This window comes from Otolemur garnettii, unplaced genomic scaffold (genome assembly GCF_000181295.1).
Source record: "Otolemur garnettii isolate 467f Iridium unplaced genomic scaffold, OtoGar3 scaffold00065, whole genome shotgun sequence".
NCBI lineage: Eukaryota > Metazoa > Chordata > Mammalia > Primates > Galagidae > Otolemur > Otolemur garnettii.
The window spans coordinates 8,019,599-8,042,619 of NW_003852460.1; the positions used below are offsets into that span (position 1 = coordinate 8,019,599).

The window sequence follows — 23,021 nt, forward strand, 5'->3', positions numbered from 1 at the left end:
AAAAAAAAAAAATTACATCTCTTTCTGGTAGAAGAATATTGACAAGACCATTGCAGAGACTTGTGGAGTATGTATGTTGCCTTTGAGGCTATAGATAATGAAGTTGGTTCTCAGTGGTATCAACCAGATAGGCTAATGCTCTGTTCATATTACCCTAGACTTTTCTATTTCTATGCCTAGTAGCCTGACATCCAATTACTAGTCTCTACGTCTTTTTACTAGAGAGCTTTCTTTGGTGCTGGGGCCAGTTTGCACATGGTAGGCCAGAAGTACCGGAGATTAAAGTCTCCCACGCCTCCCCCTGTGCTGTCCTTATCCAGTGACTGATCAAAGGTGGTGTATAAATACTCCAGCTCCCTTTCCCTCAGATAGGATATCTCTAAGGAGTATGTTTTCCACTGGCTCTCAGAGCTTCTCAGTAGGCTTAAGCTCCACTTGCCCAAAGTGGTTAACATACTTGCTAACACATTCTTCATTAGTTTCCTTCCCTCCCCTGTCTCCTTTCCCCAGGTAAATTACATGCCCTTGAAATTTTGTCTCACAGTCTGCATCTAGGAGAACCCAAACAAAGATAATAACCTGCCCAATACCCAAATGCCTTATGGGACAGGAACTGGGTATATGAAGATGGTGACAACAGTTTGGGGGGGGAGACAGCCTAAAGATAATGGTGTAATTAGAACCAGCTACTTGGAGGTGAATAGGATAAACACTGTTGACGGGGCCTATTTGTGCTTGATCTGAGAATCTTGAGTGACTTTCCTGACAGTAGAATAAGTGAACCAAGGGTAAATACATTTTTGGTTATAACCTGATTCATCTGTAATGTGGGCATCAGACACTTGGCCCAATATCTAAAGGGCAATGAACTTGTGTAATTAAATTTTTTGTAATGTGGGCTATTTAAGCATTATTTTGCAGATTTTTATGGAAGGATATACTCCGTATGCTTCTTTGTCAAAGAGCAAAGTATAACTTAAAAAGATAACCAGGGGAGTTCTAATAACTATGTCCAAATATTTATTAAACATTGACTGTTTGTAGGCTAAAGCATGGAATTTAAATCAGTTAGTTCTATTGCCAAATGCCTTCAGACTCTGTTGACTTTTTTGGAATTACTACAGAAGCAGAGATTAGATCCAAAACTTGTACAGAGATTCTGTGTGGTCCAGAAAATTATGAGTCTTTACTTGTACATACAAATTAAATATTATATATGTTTATTCTCCATCTTTTGGGACAATGAACATTTGAGGCATCTGAATTGATTAGGGAAAGACCTATTCTGTGACCTATTCTACTAAAAAAGAGTGGAAAAATTCTTGGTTGCTCTTAATGGTGAATTTTCTTTAAAAAATAGCAATTGGGGCATCTGGGAGGCAAGGCTAACCATTTGAATAAGGCTTCCTTTGCTTGCAGCCAGTATTGCAGTCATTGCTTTGTCAAAGGTTCTGAGATTCCTCAAGCATGAAAGGAAGGATAAGGAATCAAATCCTCTCTCTACTTAACAGGGAACGTCTTAGAACTGCTTCAGAATTAGCTTTGGCTCAGCTTAATGAAATTTCCCCATTGTTGATCAGCGGCCCACGAAATCTGCAGCATTCAAATGGCAGCCTTTTGACTGTAAAAAGCCTTGAAAATTACGGAACATACAAAAATAAAAATTTTTATTTCTCTTCCCAGGTTCACAAAAAGAGCTGAATCTGCCCAGCCTTTTGAGAAGGCTAAATATTAGAGGCACCCCCACTCAGGAGGACATGCGCAGTCCCACAATGCACAATGTAATGCATGAAATGCCTACAAGATAGGGGCTGAAGTTTCTGCGATGAAACACACCAGCCCTCTGTGCTTAGGAAGTCACTTTTGAGGATGACAGAATAACCAAGAGAGGTGAGCGGGAGCCACTTCTCACTGGTGGTGCTGAAGTTCTCCAGTGGGGGTTTATTTAGAAGGTTTTCTCTCTTGTGACTTCTCCTGGTTCTGGTTAAATCATTTTGCTTCACTGTATTGAGATAAGAGAATTATGACTGCTTCTCTGCCTCCCTTCCTTTCCACTCTGCACCCACACACTAACTTTGTGTTTTCAAAACTCCTTAAAATATCATTGTAATATCCAACATTGCTTTCCTTATATCAACATGTGCATAAAATTTGACATTCGGCACTCACCTTTCATCACTCACTCTCTATTTACTCATCTTCCTTTGGCCTGAACAAGAGTAAGTCCAAACTTAGACTTTGGAGTACAAATCAATGTAGCAATGTAGCAAACAAAGGACTCCTGATTCAAATTATACCAGTGTCAAAGGCTGATGTGTGTAAATAATTAATTGTGTTTTCACTAGTGAGTCCAGTTTGATCTTTCATTGCTTGGTGACCCCTGGGGTCTGTGGCTCCCTGCGAAGCAGGAACATTTAGGATTTTTTATTACCAGCTCATCACTAATTTATAGATTACTACGGAGTCAGGTGCACGGATTCAGAGTCTCATCTATCACTATGGGCAGCTCCAGTGTTAAGAGATGGCTACTTCCCAGAAATCAAGGAAGAACAAAGATAAAGCAAGGGGACAACATCCCACATATGCCGCAGAAGGCTATCTTTTAGGAGCACAAACATATCAAGGAAAAGAATCTCCTTCCTGCCAAGCCAAACTATAAAGTGCTCTAATTATCTCTTAAAGATAAAAAGACACTGTATGTTGCATAGCAAAATATAATTTAAGTGCGATCACTGATCATTAGAATTCTTTGTTGTTTTTTTCTCTGCTAGGCTTTCTTCAGGGAAAGTTTTACCAGAGCAATATTAGATTCAAACTTGTAGAAAGTATCATTGCTTCAAAAGGGAGGGGAAGGGGGTACTTTCTTAACAGGAAAATTTTATCTTGCCAGAAAATGACCTTGAAAGAAGAGGAAAATAGTGGCGCTTAATCACAACTTTGGTAACACACATGCTATGTCTTTCGGACAACAGCATTGAGTGTGTAGTTAATTTCCTCATGGTAGTCTAAAGTGCGTTGCAGTATACGCATTTGTTGGGGTAGAAAGAAGCTAAAAGAGCCATTTATTACAGATCTTCAAGGAAACCAACAATGACTTTGGGATGTGTGTTACGTTCCTCAGTTTTACACAATCTCTTGGACAGCGTTAATAGTTTTCTGAGACTGTTTTTAAGAATTCCATTTCCACACAGCCAAGTATACATTCCCACCCTTGAACCGCCTTGGTCCTGTCTCTCCCAACTTCTGCCCAAAGCGCATTCTCACAGAGTGAAGGAAAGATGGGCTGTGCAAATAAAACCTAAACCCAGTGAATTTGAAACAAGCGCTAGTTGAATAAAGAAATCTCTGAACATATTCATAAGGAGTGTTTCTTAAGCGAACTCTTCTATGTTTCAGGGACACCACCGAGGCTGTGCCACATTCTGAAACTGTTGCTATGGCAAAGCGTCTTGTGTTATTGATGATAGAGCACATTGTTGTGTTTAAGTCATGTAAATGATCAGGACACAAAGGAAGCTGCCCACAGCAGCGCCTGCTCAATCACAACAGCGCTGGGGCCTTTCCCCCTTGACACATGCCATTTACGTCGCATGGGAAGGCATTTCTTTCAGAAAGCCTCACTCCCTGGGTGCTGCGAACTGGTCTTTGGAGACATTTATGAGATCGCCACATCTTTCAGAATCAATTCTGCAGGGGAAAAAGAATACACAATGACCAAGCCCTTTCTTTTGTTTTAAGGCCAGGATATTTCTATAGACATTTTGCATTTTCTACCTATTAACACATTTTTTCCGGGCTGCTGGTCTTGCCTAATATTTCAACTTTCTATCAGTTTCTGTCACTTATAAGCAAATAAGAGAGTTTCTTCTTTGTTTCCCACTTATATCTCAAATATGTGTTTTTAATTAAGTATTTTACTACAGCATCAATTCACACTGATTAGACATAATTACAGAAACAAAATATGCAGAATACATTTTAATAATGCCTGCCACCTCTAAGGGAACAATGAGGATCTAATTTAATGATCTCAGTGTTGTTTGAAAGCAATGCAGAGTTTAAAAAAATAGTAATATATTTTGAAGTAGAGCTTATTAGTATTTTTGGATACATGCGAAACCTAAAATGCACTATTATCCAGGTTTCAATGATTGTAATTAAAAAAATATAACTTAAGGCAACATTTATTTACATGAAGAACCAAATTACACCCTTTAAGAATAAAAGCCTGATCTGATAAAAATGCTTTGAATGGTGACACTTCAGACTTGAAATACTGTGATAATGGGTAGCCCAATTTCTAAGGGAAATTTCATCACTTTCAAAATCTATTTTTGACAATACTGTGTCACAGCCAATGTTCTGGTTTTGACACTGTACTGTGGTTATGAAGTTGTCACTGGAGGAGTCTGCATGAGTGGTACACGGGAAGTCCCAGCACTAGTTTTGCAACCTTTTGTGTGTCTTCAACTATTTCAAAATTAAAAAAAAAATATATATATATAAAATCTATTTTTGATGTTCAATAAAAATGTGTTTTTCCTACTTACAGAAAGATGTGTTATCTGAATAGAGCTTAGAGAATTACTATTACACAACCTTGTGACATTATTCTCAGAATTTGTCTCAGTGTCTGGAGTCAAAGGAATTTTGGACAATGAGTTAATTTCTCAACGAAAATTCCATTTATCCCAAGTTTTCAACTCATTCAGAAAAGAATTCTATAAACAGTTCTGAATAAGAGATCTATTTACTTTGGCTGTTTCAGATGCTCTTCCAGAAGTTATTAAAACACTATTTCCAGTTCCCATCAATCTGGCAGCATAAATGGATCTTTCATTTCCCTTACCTCTTTTGTTCTCTTTTAAAAAACTCTCCATAGTTAAAACCACAGTTTTGCATTCCTTCCCATCAAGAGTGAAGTCCAAAGATTAAAAAAGGTAAAATAGAACATATCACAAACCAAAGTTAAATCTAATGTCAATATCCATTCACATTTCCTTTGAGGGTGATTGCATATGTCTTGTGTGTCAGGGAGGGTGGGTGTGTAATCATACAATGCCAGGATCAATAGGACCATAGGAATCTCCTAATTCAACCTAATATTAACACATTAAATACATGAATGTTTGATATTTATAATACTGACTATGCAATAATTATTCACACTTCCATGGGATTCTTTAAGAGGCCATCATAGCACACATCTAATTTTATCCTAACACAGTTCTGTGAGCTTGCTAGAGGTCAATACCATTATTCTCACCAAAAAATAACGGGTAGGTAAATTCTAAATAGGTCCAGGCTTTGGCTTAGTTTTGCACAGCACCTGGGTGGTAAGGTTGAGGATTACAACACAAATTCCACATCCTTGCTCATGGTCCTCATTCTAGCCCACACCACACCGTGTAAAGGTACATCTGTGCTTACATTGCCTTTTTGTTGGTTGTTTTTTGGTTAGGAGAGGGAGTCTTGCTCTGCCACCCAGCGGCTCAATCATAGTTCAATGCAGCCTCAAACTCCCAGGTTTGAATGATAATCCTGCCTCAGCCTCCCAAGTAACTGGGACTATAGGCACACGATACCATGCCTAGCTACTTTTCAATTTTTTGTAGAGACAGGGTCTGACTATGCTTCCCAGGCTGGTCTTGAACTCTTAAATTCAAGTGATTTTCTTGCTTTAGCCTCCCAAAGTACTGGGATTACAGGCATGAGCCACCACACCCAGCCTACATTGTCTCATATAATATTTCCCATAGTGCCACTTGGCAGTAAGGTGTAATTAAAATAGTAGGAGTGAACTATCTCTTTTTAAACCATAAAAATTAAAAGCATTTTGTGAATGATCTAGGAACACGTGGCTGTTTCATAACTCTCATTTTTTCTTTTCTATTCTTTTTAAAAATTTATTGGAGACACAATTCACCTACCATATAATTCACCATTTAATGTGTACAATGTTTCTGAGTATGATCACAGTGCTGCACAACCATGACTACAATTTCATTTTAGAACACTTCATTCCCTACAAAAGAAACCTCGTACCTATTAGCAGTCACTCCCTTTTTTTCCTCTTATCCTTCTCCTGGCAACCACAGTCAACTTCCTATCTCTATGTATTTGCCTATTCTGGACATTTTAGAAGTATAATCGTGCAATATAGAATTGCACGTGTAATTGGCTACTTTCAATTTGAATAATGTAGCAGGTACTGGTAGCTAAATAATACATTTATAGGTGAATAATATTTCATTATCAGGGTATACTATATTTTATTCATCTGTTCATTAGTTGATGGACTTTTTTTGGATTGTTTCCACTTTTGGCTATTATGAATAATGCTACTGTGACTATTTATATACAACTTTTTGTGTAGACATATGTTTTCATGTCTTTGGGGTATATACCTAGAAGTGGACTTGCTGGATCATTTGGTAACTCTATGTTTCACTTTTGAGAAAAAGCCAGACTGTTTCCAAAGTGGATGCACCATTTTACATTCCTGCCAATAATCCGTTTTCTTAACCTGAGCTGACAAAGCCACTGTGATATTCCTGGCAGTTATTAAACTTCTAAGTTCCTTTTCTTACATACTTCTGGGTCTAGCCAGGAGATGATGGTATTTGCCTCATCATGATTTCAGAAAAGCCATTAGAAATTAAAATGAGAAACAAGGAAATTAAGAGAGTATGAACTACATGTTGGTGAGCGAATTTAAAACTTCAGGTTGCATCAAGTACACCAAAAAATAAAAATCAACTGGACATACAAAAATAAGACACAAACCAAATCAGCCAACCAGTGAAACAAAGATTCCTAACAACATCCTTGGCATTGATCTTCCATCAGTAGTAGCCCCTGAAAAAGTATTGCAACAGTATGAGATATTTGAACTGTCTTTTATAGTTCTCAATAGCAAGAGATATTTTTGGCCATAAAGACCTCTATGCCAAAGCCCTCACACCTGCTTCTTGCCCACAGATGTACGACTATTTAGAAAGATCTCCAAAGGCATATGAAAACATCTTTTATAATCTCAAGGATTCTTAAGCTTCTAGACAGAGATCAATAAAGACCCTGGTTTTTAAGGCAAGCTGGGACACCTTCTGGAATTTAAAACACATTCCTGATCCCTCGAAATTAAGTAAGAGACTGGAGATGAATTCACCTGGTTCTTTTACACAGGAACTCAGCAACACTCTTTGTGTGCAGTCAGAAAGGTCTGAGCTAGAAGAGAGAAGCAACGTTTCCTGGCCCAGCTCTGCTAGGTGGCTGCGGCTCAAGTGGCCATCTTTGCTTCTTCTCTCTGATGTTTATAATACCCATCAGTCAGTACTTTTGCTTTGCTCTTATCTGTGACCTCCATGACCTGATTTCAGCTAAGCCAGTACAAAGCCAGAGAGGAAAATTGTGTGAGATGTTTCCCTTATTCCATGGTCTCTCCTATAGCCAGACAAATTTTCTGACTGAGGAATAATCTCAAGCAGGGATAGCTGGAAGGTGTGGAGTGAAAATGGAAGAGATGAAAAGAGGATGAATGAAAAGAAAAAGAAAGAAAGAGAAAAGAGTGAAATAGGGAAAAGATATATTACCAGACAAAGGTCAAGAGTGGGGAAGAGGAGCAGAGAACAGGAAAACAAAGAGAGGAATCCTGGGGCTAAAGGTATTAGCAAGTGATATTCTTCTGGGATCGTCCCAGTCAAGATTGAGGTCTTCATCCCCTCAGATTGTGTAATAATTCAGTGGTAATGCTCAAATTGAGTTTGCAAGTGATTCAAACCTTAGCAGGAGACACCAGTAGTCTATAGCTTTGTAAATTGAAATTGAAACTCAAAATTCCCTTGATAAACTGCACAAAAAAACTATAAAGCAAATAGAAGAAATCCCCTCTAGATTATGAAATAGCACAAATAGAAACATTAAACTACATTTTTTAAAAAAAAAATGGAAGAGGAATAAGCAAAGCTAGCTAGCTAACTAATAGCAAGCGCTGATTCTAGAAGTTATTTGGTATATGGCTGGAGGTACACTAAGTATTGGCTATTTATCCCAAGGAAATCTGGACTTTCAAACCAGTTCAAAAGTACTCGGCCTAGTTCTGAGCACCACAATTAAAGAGGGGTGCGGGGAATTTGGAAAGAGTTCAGAGGAAAACTACAAAGAAGATCAAAGAGTTGAAAAAAAAAAAAAGGACCTCAGAGGAAAGTCAAAGAACTGGAAAAATCCCACCTGAAGAAGAAAAGGTTAAGGAGATAGTTTAATTAAGGCCCTCAGCTACATGAAGCACTTTCCACAGGTGACCACCTATCCTCCCTTTCCACTATGGATGGAAAGAAAGAGAAGGGGCTTCAATATGCAACATGGGGGATCAGAGTTAGGCATGAGAAATTTCCTGACATGAAAATTGGTAAATAATGAAATGGGCTATGAATCACGGATGGAAATAAGGATTTCCATCCTACTATGTACCAGTTATGTTCCTATTTTCTGTGGTGGGCTTAGAAAACAGGTAAGATTCTCATAGGTTTGGGATGGCTTACAGACCTTGCCACCTAGAGCTGGGGGTCGGGCCGGGGAGGGAGTACCTCCTAACAGTCCGGAAGAACACATTCTAGTACTTTGATTTTGCTTCAAACTCACATATGCATCACTTGCCTGGTCAAATTTCTCACATTTCCAAGGGCTTATGCAAAATGCCTTCCCTGGCATGCCACTTTGAGATGTAACCCTTTCATCTGCGCAAAAGAGCACTAGAAAATATTTTTAGTAGAGTGAGAATTTGTTGGAAAAAAATCAGTTAAACAAGACCCACAGGAGTGGGGGTGGGGTAAGGCACCTCGGAGTGCATGCTGGGATTAGGGCTAATTAAGATGTTGACTGAATCTATGCTAATCATGTCCCACCAGACTCTGCTGGATTAGTATGTAAATTGGTAAACTCTGTTCTGAAATTGCCCTACCAGCTGAGGTCTAATTACTGACTAGACATAACAAATAATAATGGGATTTGTATTTTAGGATGTTTAATTATGGAAATACATGTCTGGAAAAAACATCAGTTGTATTGCACCAAAAAGAGAATTCAAATGTTTTACTAAAGGTTTATGAAATTTTACACCTTTAATAAGAGCACCAAGCACAGGGGTGGGTGGGCGGAGTCCTTTCAGAGAACTAGCATTTGTGAAGAGAAACCAGAATCATAATGGTTAATTCACTGCTTGACTAATTTCTCCAAAGCTTCTCAAAGACCAATTGTTTCATTGCTGATACATGGCATCTTGTGAGCTTTTAGTTCTATCACCCAAAGAACTGGAACTCATCCATGAAGAATAACCAAGATGCCACAATTTAACTCAACTGCTCCATAGCATGCATTCAAATGAAATTACAAGCAACAGGGCAACAATATTTGCAGGAAATTAAGCCCCTAATATGAATTTTCTTCACTGAAATTTTTCCATAATAATGAAATCATTAAATTATAAATCAGAAATGGTTAGTCCAGTTCCTAAGTCAGGGTGTGCATTGCATAGTTTTAGAGAAAAGAAGTTTGAGCTCTAGAATTCACTGAATGGCACCTTGGGGCAGAAATTTCTCTGCAACCATTTATTACATCATTTTGTGACCCACCCTTTCTAAAAAGTAATGTACAAAGAGTTATAAACAGAGTTTTGGACAGAATTGTAATAGCTGCCTGTACTTGCCTGCCATATTGCTATTACCCACACAATTTTAAAGGCTTATGAGTGATCGTTAAATCTTTATTAGGTTTTACATTATAAAATAAATTATTCATGTTGCTCTAATACATACTGATATCTTTACAGTCCTGCCCACATTTAGCTAAACAAATCCCATTTGCATATCACTTTTATTTTAATTTAAGACATTTTGTTACAAAAATATAAGGCTTAAATGGCTACTGTGTACCAGTTATGTTCCAATTTCCCACACTTCTCTTGAGTCTATAGAGTGCCTTACGAATGAGGGAAAGTTCACATAATTAAAAAAGATGGATGATTTCCTTTCATTTAGAAGTTTTAGAATGTTTGCTCTTGCAGTTATATGGCAAGGGAATAGATATTATTGAATAAAATTCAGTGAGCTAGCTTGTATTTGCAGTAGCTTCAAGCTTCTATACTTTAGAAGTTACACACGTATATAGAAGTTAAATCTGTTGATCACACTAACAAGTTTTTGAATTAGCAAAGATAAAGTGTTAATTTAACCTTCTGGTACAGACCTAAAGGGAAGAGTAATACAGTGTGATTGTGAAATAAGGATCTCCAAACTTTGTATTGGAAATTCAATTGAATAAAATAAGCTTTCATTGAGGGTTCATGCTATTTGTCTTTGCAGATCTTATTTGCATATGGATAAGTGTATTTATTTAGGTCTCAACAGTGTATTTTAGCTTCTTTTTCATTAGTCTCAAAAATCTAACACACACTAGGATATTTGATTCCCCAAAGGTGGATGAATAAATCTGAACACAATCTCGCTTTCAATGCAACACTCAGTTGTCATCTTCAAGCATTGCCGTTTAGCTTGGATTATGACATCATACTGTAGACACTATATCATGGAAAACATCATTTTAAATGGGAATTCTCCATGCCCAAAGGTACCTGTCAGTAATTATATATGATTTATTATTAAAACTAATTGCAACCTACTCTCAGCGTTGAACTCAGGGTCAGATACTCTGGGATAATTCTAGCTCTGTCTCCTTTTTGTCACGAATTTTAGGAGAAATCAACATGGGGTTAGAACATTTAAAAGGTTCACAGAAAGTATTTTGTCAACACATAGGTAAGCAGTGTGTAAGCCTGAACAGCTGTCACCTTAAATGTAAATCTTTCAGGGATTGGCTAGCAAGCTATTGGGTATATTTCATACTTTTTGGAATTCTTGTTTTGAAACTGTATAATTTAAGAAGGTAATCTTTTCAATAAATGGACTTTGAAATCATCTCTCTACCCTAAAGCAAGCTGCAGGCTACCTCAATAAATAGGAATATTGATCTGGATAACATAATTGCTCTCCCAAATGTGCCTACCATTGGCCATGAAGGTATAGCCAAACTCTCCTAGTTTGCTGTTTCAAGTGGCAAAGCATCATGGAGTCCTTCCCCAGTGGCTCTGAACACCTGTCTTAGCTAAGTAGGTTAAGGGACAAGGGAGCAAGTCTTCCAGGCTAAGGGAGACAGAACCTAGGACGTGGAGCTTGGCTATGCCATTCTGACACTCTTTCTTCCACTGTAAAGAGTATCTTTCCTAACAAGAATTGCAAGGAACAAATAGAATGAAATGTGTGTGTATCACAAGGTACCTAAAAAGTAATCATTTGTTAAATATATACCCAACAAAAAAGGTTAAACAAATCTAAATCTTTCTATTGTTGCATAAATTAAAAGCAAACTCAAGTGACAAAGTCTCATACGTTCCTGGTGATCTAGCTACATAAGAAAAACAACAACAACAACAACAAAACTCACCGATATTCCTTTCAGTAATAACTCTTGCTAAGCGATTTATTATTAATACTTAATGATTACTATAGTTTCTTTAGAGCCCATAGACTAAAACATTCTATAATTTCTTATTATAGCTTCTACAAAGATTACAGAATGAAGAAGATAAAAAGGGAACGTACAAAAGAAGTTTACATATATCTTTCTTGGCAAGGATGATGTTTTTGAAAAGACCACCTACATTGAGTGATACTCAAGTATTCACGCCCACAGGGCAGTTCCACCCAACAGCCAGTCAATGATAATGATAATGAGGAACAACCACATCATGGTACTAAGATCTGTGAAATGGAAGCAGCATTTTAGGATTTCTAAGGTATTTAAGACTTTTAGTTAAAGGAGATTCTATCCCAATATTTTTTAAACACACACAAACAGAAACCTCAGGGTTCAAATTTCAGTCTGCCATTATCTTATACTGTTGTCACAGGATTAAAGAGAATGCATGGGAAGTGCAGGGCACATTGAGTCCTTCAATGAATGGATACAATGCCCCAGCATCCCTTCATCCTGAACTTCTCACTGCCTTGCTCTTTCCCACTTCTTTTTAACAAAGAACTATATTCTCATTTTATATTTATGCAGAGGGCCTTGGAACTATTTAGTCTTTGATCATTTATTTATTTATGATTACAATCTGGTTTTCTCAGTATGGTTATAAATTCTCAGAGATCATGGAAATAAGAATTTTCTCTAATTTTGCCCTCATGTCTAATCTAGTGCTCCACATAACTGTTTTAGTTTATCTTGGGTCACACCCTATTGATGGCCAGGCATCTATAGGAATTTGCCTCAGAAACATTTACAGTTCATCTTGATAGCAGTAATTGCTAACCCTATGGCCTCCACCCCATGGAAATATATAGACAGCTCTCATACTAAATATTTTCATAAAATCGTAATTGGTCTCTTAGTAAGGCTGTAGAGTGCAAGAATTAAAATCATGGAACTTGGAGCCAGAGTACTTAACTTCAAATCAGTTTTCTCTCCTTGCAAATTGCTTGACCTTGGGCAAATCATATAACCTCTCTTTGCCTCAGTTTCGTCATCTGAAAAATGGGATGATGACACTAATATTTATCTAAGAGGGTTGGTATGGCTATTAAATGTAGTGTGCTCAGAATAAGATAAAGGACTCAATGAGTTATTCCTTTTATTATTACTGATGATTCTACAGATGAATTTTGAGCTACCTGAGGGGAGAGGTATTTCTGGCCAGTGATGTACCCCTAACTCCTAGCACAGCACGTCTTCTCTTAGTTATTCACCCTTTCTGTCTCCCTATCATTCACCCAAGATATCCAAGTCACAAATGTCTTCCTATGGGCTATCCTGCCAATGCACTCTCTTTAATAGCTCTCAACCTCTTTTTTTCTCCTTTTCTTATAGACTCTGTCACAAGTTCATGTTCTCTACCTCTCCCTTGCATTCCAGCTGTCTATCCTAGTTGGGCCTCTATCTCCATAAAGCTCTCTCAGTGAGCTCTGTAAGACAGACACCTGATCATTTCACCTTTCCACTAGAAATCTTTCCACGGTCCCCACTGCTTACAAGATCATGGACTAATAAACACCAAGTAGATATAAAGAAATATGAAAAAAAAGATGTGGTAGCCAGAACAATGGCCTCCCCCAAATGCCCATGTTCTAACCTGCAATAAGCCTGTGAATATGGGTGTTACATGGAAAAGGGGACTTTGCAGATGTGGTTAAGGATATTGAAAAGGGAAGCTTTCCTTGGATTCGCTCTGTGCACTCAATGTAATTACAGGGGTCCTTACAATGGACAGAAGGAAGCAGAAGAGTTAGTCAGAGAAGGTGAAATGAGAAATGAAGCAGGGGCAGGAAACATGCAGGGCCATGAGCCAGGGAATGCCCGTGGCCTCTAGAAGCTTGAAGAGCAAGGAACAAATTCTCTTCTAAAGCCTTCAGAAAAAACTCGGCCCTGCCAGCATTTCAGACCCATTTGGGGCTTCAGACTTCTAGGAATGTAATAAAATAAATTTGTGTTATTTACATTTTTAATACATTTTTGGTAATTCATTACTGCAGCCAAAGGAAACCAGTACAGGCAATTAGATATAGTGCTGACTAAATAAATGCACTGAGGGAATGTGATGACGAGACCGTGAATGTACCAGACTAATGCATCAGTACGTTTAGAAACCTTTTATTTATTTATGTCATGATTTTCTTTCCCTCAACCAGTATCTTCAGATAGGGGAAAGGGATGCATTTCTCAGGTTTCTGGAGGCCCATCCTTTCCTTCATTCACTTTCTAGAGGCAGAAAAGGAGACAGAGAGGATATAGAAAGCTAAGGACACCCATGTAGCAGCACGCACACAGACTGGGGGCCCCTACTGGATCCCTGGTAGAAACCACGGCAGGTGGCCAAAAACCAAACCAAATTTGCTTTCCGTTTCTCCTAACCAAGAAATGTTACTTATGTACTGTATTCTTTCAATCTAATATGTTCTTTCCACCTTGATGTTTCAAAATCAGTTTTTACACATGAATGTGTACAGTGGCTGTCCAATCCACACTGAAATAATGTTGGTTTTCTGCTCATAAAGGAAGTCAGGGAACAGGCAGAAACTGTCAAGGGAGAGTCTCTGGAAGCATTAAGATAAGCTGTGGGGAATTCCCAATTGATATAGGATTTAGGAGGAAAGACGTGGGTGAGGAGACAGCAACAGAGAAGTATACCAAGAAGTGCCTTTGGCTCGGCGCCTGTGGCTCAAGTGGCTAAGGCGCCAGCCACATACACCTAAGGTGGCGGGTTCGAATCCAGCCCAGGCCTGCCAAACAACAATGACGGCTGTAACCGGAAAAAAAAATAGCCAGGCGTTGTGGCGGGTGCCTGTGGTCCCAGCAACTTGGAGGCAGGAGACTTGCTTGAGCCCAGGAGTTGGAGGTTGCTGTGAGCTATGCCATGGCACTCTACCCAGGGGGACAGCTTGAGGCTCTGTCTCAAAAAAAAAAAAAAAAAAGTGCCTTTATGGAGCAGGGGACAGATCTATATTTGCTACCTTAGCAGTCGCATGGCATGATTTTATTTTTAAAATTTCTGGTCCTCGATTCCCTCACCTTTAAAATGGGTACAATAATACCCATTGAGCAACACTGTAGAGAAGGGTCAATAATAACATGCTTATAATGGAGCCAGGGCAGTGGCTGGTACATGGTTGATTCAAGAAACGTTCATTTCTTTCCCATGATTCCCTTTTCTCATTTATAATATTGCAAATTTATGGTTATATAACATTTAACCAGAACCATCTAACAGAAAAAACTAACATTTCAAAGGAAAAATAGGAGTGAACAGTAATGTATTAGTTACGCAGATTAAGCTTGCTGAAACGCTTTGGTCTATATTTTCCCAACCTGTGCAATAGACAGATTAATTCATGAGAAATCTTTCTTTTGAATTATTTAAATGCCCAGCAATGAGAATAACACACGGCAGGTCTTGTGCCATGTGAGAGGATTGTTGATTAACAGCTCACAGGTTCTGAGTAGCCAGTGATATATTTTAATGTATCAATAATTCAGAAGAATTAGCATTTTCTGTTGTTGCTGAAACCACACTTGCCACTGAACCACGTGAGCAAGCAAATATTTATTTGAACAGCACAAGTTGGTCTGACTGTTCTGGCCTTGCCACTTTTGCAGCAAAGCCCCATCAGTTTTCATCTCTACCAGCAAATGTGGGCCATACTGGTGACACACGAACACTCAATAAATATATGCCAGATGAATGAAAATCTCATAAGGCAGTAGTGAAAAATGACCACCCAAAGTATTTTAGAAGATCAACCTGGAAGGAAAATCAATTCTAATAAACTCAATGCTCTTGGGCTCAAATATTATGAAAGCAAATTGTCTTTGAAACTGGAATAAGCATGGGGCAGAGAATAGTGAATAACATTGATCAAAACCTGAGAACCTCACAGTTCACAGACACATTGATTAACTGCTATCTCACGCTCAGGACCCCCAAACTAACTGCCAGCATTTCTAAAGGCAAAGATAAAACCGTTTGGTCAAATTAGCATTTTCAGTTGATAAAAGGATGAAAAACTGAAATTGAAAGGGAATTGACTTCTAGTTTTTCAAAAAGGATATCTCCGGCAAATAATTCATTTTACAAAAGAGCATATATTTTTTGCAGGCTTTCATATCAATATGCATGCAAAGAGACTTTTTATTTAAATAGTCATGTGTGGTTATACACTTTTTAAAAAACCTGATTGCTATTAATGAAATAAATGGCATGTATTTTCAATTTTTTGAATATACAAATAATAGGTTATTTTAAGACTACAGAATTAAGTAACTTGAAGTAGAAGCTGCAGACCTAGGTAACTGGTGTTGAATCATTTTACTTGATCTGTGTTTTCATGACAGGCATATTCAAGCAAAATGAAAATATGTACATTATTTGGTATATGTTAAGTTTAGAAACAAAACACCTACCCATAGGACTTTGAATGGAGCGAGGCATTTAGTTTTATTTTAACGAGAAGGAAAAAAAATGTAGAGATACCCCTAAATTCGGCAGCACTCAAACTTTCTCAGGGCAAAAACAAAGATTACCACCCAGTCCTGGGGGGGGAGGGGTGGGCAGGATTTTTAGGAATTTGGTTCTCAGCTCTGAGGAAAGGCTTCTGGACTTGTTCATCACAGAAACGACAGCTGTCTGCCATTTCTCTCTTGTCCACACAGCCCCCAACTCCAAACATGCCCCCTAGGAGGACCTTTAGCTTGCTTTAGGAATAATTTGCCTCCCGCTAAGTTAATATATTTCTCAACTCTCCAGGCTCAAGTTTCCTAGGATAAAAGAAAAGGATGGGTGCACTTGTGTGTGCTTGTGCTTGTGCCAGAGTGTGTGTGGACCCACATAAATAATACAGAGATAAATAGCACGTGGATCTTCACTCCCATACCAAAGTGGATTCTAGAAAAAGAGAATGGATTAGGGAGTAAGCGGCAGCACTTGCCAAGGCAGGCTGTGGGAGCTAGCTGATTCTTTGCAAATGCTGAAGGAGACACGTGCCTGTTCTTTCTGATTCTGGGGCGAGTTTCTCATTCCTTCTTTCCAATTAGACCCTTGCATGTGTAACACATAGAGAATATGAAGTTCTTCCCAGCTAACTGCAAATCCGATTTTCTTCCCTTGCGTGGGAACACGTCCCTCCGCTCACACTGTCTTGAACTTGTGCTTGGGAATTACTTGGTTTATTAGCAGTAGTTTGGGTCTCCACAGTCCTAGTTATAAAACAAGTGAAATGTGCAGTGGTAGAATACATTCTCATAGGCAAAGAGGACTAGGAATTTTCCAGAAAGGCCCTATTTTTCTGTACTCCATGTAGTTGTCGCCCTAGTTGATATAATTTGATAAAACTTATATAGAAATGCTTTAAAAATATGCTTATCAGGTAGGTCAGCGTGTTTCTCTGTGGGGCGTAGATTCTGCATGCGCCTGTGTTTTGACCTAGTCAATTGCTCAGCAGTGATGCTAGTCAAGTTTGCAAAAAGTAAAACTGTCCTATGGCCACCAGCTCTTTGTGCAGGAAACAGCGCCCTTCTCATACACTAGGCAGAGACAATGCAGGATGTCCCCAGAATCGCTAACCAACTTCCCTTCCTTCCAACCCCGCACCTCAAGAAAGCAATCACAATAGCATGGCAGAGCAGTAGAGAACAAAATTAGCCTTACCAGTTTCTCCTAGCGAGGACGGAAGGAAACAACCCCGGCTGCTCTAGGCCGGGCCACTGGGTCCCTTAGAGTCACTTGACTGAGGGGACTATGAATGCTGAAGTCTTCCTTCCCTCTGTTTGGTTTCTCCCCAGCAACCTCTCCCAGGATTTTGCTCACAAAGCACTCTCCTATTCTCTAATCCTCTCACAAGGAAAACCAGCACACACACCAAATGACTTCTGCAGAAGCGCCTCTCCTGGGGAGCGAAGACGGGAGGAGGTGGAAGGGGGGGTTGCTGCCGCTAAGTCCTGCCAGGCGAATCCTCAGAGAAGCAAGGAACCCAGCCCTCTGGACTTCTCATTGACTGCAACACAAAGTAACAAGCCTGGGAACGGGACAGGTCGCGACAAGGCGTGGAGGTGTGCATTTGCTTCTGGTTGCTGTCCCTCCGGGACGGGGACGGGAGAGGGGACGCCTCAGCTACAAACTTCGTCGCAGCCCTCCACCCTTTACCCTCCCTCCCAGAACAGAATGGCTTCAAACGAGTTAGGGAGAAATCAGCCAGAAGCTGCCCCCATTGACCTAACACCTTATTTTAATTGTCCTTGGCAATTTATAGCAGTTGCTTGTTTTTAATTCCTCTAAAAACTGTAAATAAATAGCAAACAGCAAGAGAAGGTGGAATGCCGAATAGGAAAATGTGAATCTATGCGCACGATCAAACATCCGGGAAATTACTGTTTTTACAAATGCCATTCTTTAAAAACCACATTTTAAAAACACTGCATAAAAGAAAAAAAGTTGTAAGGCATAACCTTTTTTTTTTTTTTTTTTTTTAAAGACAGGAAGTTTACTTATCTTTCCTGGACAGGCTTTCCACTTGCATTTCAAGATAATAATCATACCTTATGCATTCAAATCCTCTTCTAACTTTAGGCAAATATCTTCTATACTTCAGATATGCTATAATTAATCTGAATTCTCCCCCCTTTCCTTCCAGTTTTCAAGAAGACTTACCTTTTTACTATGTCATTTAAAACACTGAAACGAATAAATCAGAGAGGAGACGAGCAGATGGCCCAGTTCTACATTCTGCAATGAGAGCTGTCTGCCTTGGAGTCATTATTTCTAAGGAGACGCTGCTGTGCTTGTGGCTGTGTTCGGCAGCGTGCCATTTGGGCCTTTGAAACAAATGAATCGGCTTCACACCACCAGCTCTACTAATACTAACACTTCAGAATGCCCAAACCAGGGCATGCTGCCTCTTCCCGGAGTGACCCTGCGGAGAATTAGAGGTGACGGTTTGATGGATGAGTTTCCCAAGAGACAAAGCAACTTGTGACATCACATTTCTGGCTGCACCCCTACCCTGGGCCCCCATCCTGCCTCTCCTCTCTGGAAAGAAAATTACTTCTGCTTGGTGACAATCCCATCTCAACAGCAAAAATGAACCTGGGGTGCATAGCAAATACTACAACTTATCGGTCCTTCTTAACTTCAATTTTCTGATTCCTCTTTGCTGGGGTAATGGAGGTAGGATGAGATATGAAGGTACTGGCAGGGAATTCAGGTCAAACCAATCAGAAGCACACAACTCCATATTCTAAAAAGTGTGTAACCCAACAGCGGAATACGACCCTACAAGAGCAGCATGTGGTTTTATGTATCACTACTAAACACTCACACAATGATACCAACATTTCTGTTACAGGCAATGGAAGCAATTTTACAATAAAATTATATGTAGGCACCTACAAAAAGATTTCAAGTGTCTGTATCATAACTTTCAGATTTACTGAAATTCATTTAATATCACATTTTTTCTTCATGATAAATGATTTTCCTTTTCCTTATTTTCAAGTCCTATATAGCTCTTGAATTAATGTTGGCCATCCATCTCTGTTCTGAGCTGTGCTCTGTATCAGTATGTGCCACCAGTGTTAACATTTCAAATAATACCTGCTAAATCCATTTGAACTTTGGTTGCAAACTTACTTGCAAATAAAAGCTCTAATATCTTTATGATTTTCATCATTGTCGCTATCCATTTTACTTACTTCTATCTTAGATGTCTGGCACAAGGAGAGTAAAAATTCCAGAAGAGATCTATACCCGCATCTATTTCTGAAGCTCTATCTGTTTCTCTATGACCAATACATCTGTCTACACAAAACTTAAAAAAACTTTTTACATGGCAAAACCCAGCATAAATCAAATCAAAAGCAATGAGGAATTGGGACAGAGGGCCCATCTTCTTCATGAGCACTTCAACTTTGAAAAGAGAACAACCCAGAAGAAAGATGGGGCAAAGGTCATGAAACAGTAAGACTTGTATGATTGGTCCTTAAATATATAGAAAGATGTTCTTGTTCATTTGCAATAAAATCAACGCACATTAAAACTATACTCAGGTATCATTTCTTAACTATCAGAGTGAACTAAGTTCAAAGGTTTGACCCAAATATCATCGCTGAGGCTCTGGGGAAATAGCACTTCCTTAGGTTGCTGATGGGAGCACAATGTGTTACCATCACTATGGAGGGTATTTGGTAATCTATAAGCAATTTACAGATGTGTAGACCTCTTCTGCCCAGCAATATCTTGCTTCTAGGCATCTATTCCACTCAATCACCAGCACAAGCAAAAAATGCTACATGTTCCAGCAATACAAGGAAACCATGAATGCCCAGCAGTGGATTTATCTGTGGTAGATCTACATAGTAAGGTACGATGCAACTGCAGAAAGGAATGTTGGGTCTCTATGTACCTGGACAGATGCCCAGTTAAGGAAAACAAAGTGCTGGAGAGAGTACGGGGCTGAGGGAAATAAGGGGGGGCGGTGCAGTAGGAGGACAAAAAGTCTATACATGCATGTGCCTGTGTTTTGCAAAAATAGGAACTCTGGAAGAAAAAACGAGAACCTAATAAAAGTAGTTTCTTACGGGGGAGGGAGTGAATGTGGTGGAAAGTGCAGAAATAGACATGAGATTCTTCTGTGTTTATTTGTCCTTTTATGTCAGTGGTTGGCAAACTATGGCCTAAAGGCCAAATTGACCCTTTGTCTGTGTTTGTAAAGAAAGGTTTATTAGAACAAAGCCATATCCATCCATTTGCATGTTGTCCGTGGCTGCTTTTGTGCTACAAAAACAATGTTGAGTATTTGCAGTATGGGGCCACAGACTTACTTCACTATCTGGCCCTTTGCAGAAAAGTTTGCTGATCCCTATGCTGTGCGATGAATTTTAACATAAGGCATGAGACAAACTTAAGGGGATGGAGTGGTTTCTACTTTAAAAGCTCTTAAGCTGAGATCATAATGCTTCTGTTTAAGTCCTGGCTGTCTCTGCCTTTGTTGCTTAACTTTCTTGAACTTTCTTTCTTAATCTACAAAGTGATGAAAGTCATGTTGACCCTTGGGTTTTGTTATGAAGGTTAAATAAAACAGTGAAAACAAATGTGAAAGCACCTTGTAAACTACTACCCAAACCTCAGATATTAGTCTATTAATATTTCTGGGTGGGAAGGTGGTAGGTAATACACACAGAGATGTAAATAAGACAACTGATATGAGAATAGCCATGGCACTTAAAAAATTTGCAGCATTTAACATAAAAACATTGCCCTTAAACCTTCTGCTACTTTCCATTTTTAGATAATAATTGTATTAGCTATGGTCATAAGGTAACTCAGCTCTCAGCTCTTGCTCACGACCAGTCAAGCCTTTGCATCTGGTCATCTGCCAATATTGATTCAGAGGTAAAACACTACTCAGGACAAGGTTCTCAGGTATCAGTAGAATTATTTGGTCTAAGGAAAGCTCAAGGGAAATTTTTAGATTTGAAGATACTTGAAGTCCTTGCAGTTAAAATTCATCAAATAAAGTTACCCTACTATGAGGAGGGGTATATTAAGTGACTAAGAATATTTTGGATCCATCTGGGGATTATATGTGACAAATATAGAGTCAGACTTGAGTAAGACTCTCATCCTCAAATTTTATGTTTGCATAATCAATTTTTTCTTAAATTAAATGTTTGAATATGTTATCTTTAACTCAAAAGCTGAAAATTCTTTCCGATAGAACTATCGGTGTTTTTTTCCTATACTTGGCAGTCCTTCCTTTTCAAACGGTCTTTGAATTTGTAGTGATGGATTTTGTCAAAGCATTTTAGGCTTAACTGTTTATAAACCATACATATTTATGAGCAGCTAAACTACATTAAGTTGAATTGCCCCAAACTCACATCAAAATCCCTTAAAATATGCATATCTTTTGATTCGCATTTCTGCACAATAACATGGAGGAGATAGTGTTACACATACTATTGCGATAACAGATGTACACATCAGCGATGTTTGTATTATTAGCAAAGCAACAACAACATCAAAGCATTTCGTGACAACATAAATGTCCAAAATTCAGGGATCAGCTACAAATAGTGTGGTATGGTCACTGAAAGGCATATCGCTATTCCTGTCATCTACTGCTGTATAACCAACCACCTAGACACGTAGTGCCTCAAAACAAGCCACATGTATTTTCTGCCCAAATCTGTGATTTTGGAAGAGTTCAGTGGGTACAGCTGCCTCTGCCCTATTTGGCCTGGGCTTGAAAGCTAGAGGGAAGCTGAAGTCGTTTGAAGACTCGCTCATCACAGGGCTGACAGTAGAGGCTGGCTGCTGTCTGAGACCTCAGCTGGGCTATTAGCTTTTAACATTTACACTCAGCTTCTTCATGTGATTTGGGCTTCCTCACATCCTGGCTGGGTTCCAAGGGCAAGTGTCCCTAGAGAGGGCGAAGCAGGAGCCACAGCTCCTTATATAATCTCGGAAATCATATGGTGTCACTTCTGCTGGATTGAGGGAATCATAAATTTCACCCAGGTTCAAAGTAAGGGGTGATAGCACTCGTAGCTGCTACCTCTTGGCGAGGCATGGTAAGGTTCAGAAAGCGTAAGGGGTTAGGGGAAAGGTAGCTGTCATCATGTTGGAGAGTACAATCTATCATAATTATACAGTTATTAAAACGATGCAACAGATCTAAATTTCTTGAAATGAAAGAGCATTCAAATGATAGTGAGTTCTATGTTGGTAGAGTAGCAAATATGGTGCCATCTAGTAGACATAACACTGATGCTTAGTAGATACTCAATAAACATTTGTGGAATAAATCTTTGTGTAAAACCAAGTTGTATTTCATGTTTGTATGTGTACTGAAAACATTCTCTGAGAATCTACATCAAAATGTTAATGTTGGTTATATTTTTGTGATGGGACTGCAATTGAACATTATTAAGACACTGAGTTTATATTATTTTTACAATAAATGTGCATAGGAAATTGAACAGTATTTCAAAATGAACCTCAGAGGACAATAACCAGAGTTGATTGTCAGAAAGGTTGACCTAATTTCTTTTTTTTTATAAGATAACTGAAAGCTAATTAGAATGCTTCCTGGCAAAGCACTTTTTCTTTTTTCTGCTTGTTGGATGACTTCATTTTTTTTTAATATGTTTTAATTAGAATCATAACTGTTTACATTTGTGGGCTACAATGTGATGATTTGATATACAATATGGAATGCTTAAATTAAATTAATATAGCCATCACCTTATTTATTTTTATGGAAAGACGTTTAAAATTTACTCTTAGTTTGGATGAATTTATTGTTCAGCTATCTGTAAGCATTTCATTGGTACAAAGTATTTAAAGGATGTAAAAATAAAAACTTTCTTTTCATTTTTTTTTTTTGAGACAGAGCCTCAAGCTGTCCCCCTGGGTAGAGTGC

The 23,021-nt window shown here is 38.7% G+C and overlaps 1 protein-coding gene across 2 annotated transcripts in view; it reads right to left on the reverse strand.

Annotated features, from left to right (window-relative positions):
* MID1 (midline 1) overlaps positions 1–23,021 on the reverse strand; it is a 365,744-nt gene that overhangs the window by 219,864 nt on the left and 122,859 nt on the right. The window contains exon 1 of one of the 2 annotated variants that reach the window (XM_003793046.2): positions 18,251–18,523. The exons of the other annotated variant lie outside the window; for it this stretch is intronic. The gene's annotated coding sequence lies outside the window, so the exon portion shown is untranslated. Of the gene's footprint in view, positions 1–18,250; positions 18,524–23,021 lie in introns of those variants that run through there. 2 annotated transcript variants of the gene reach the window in all.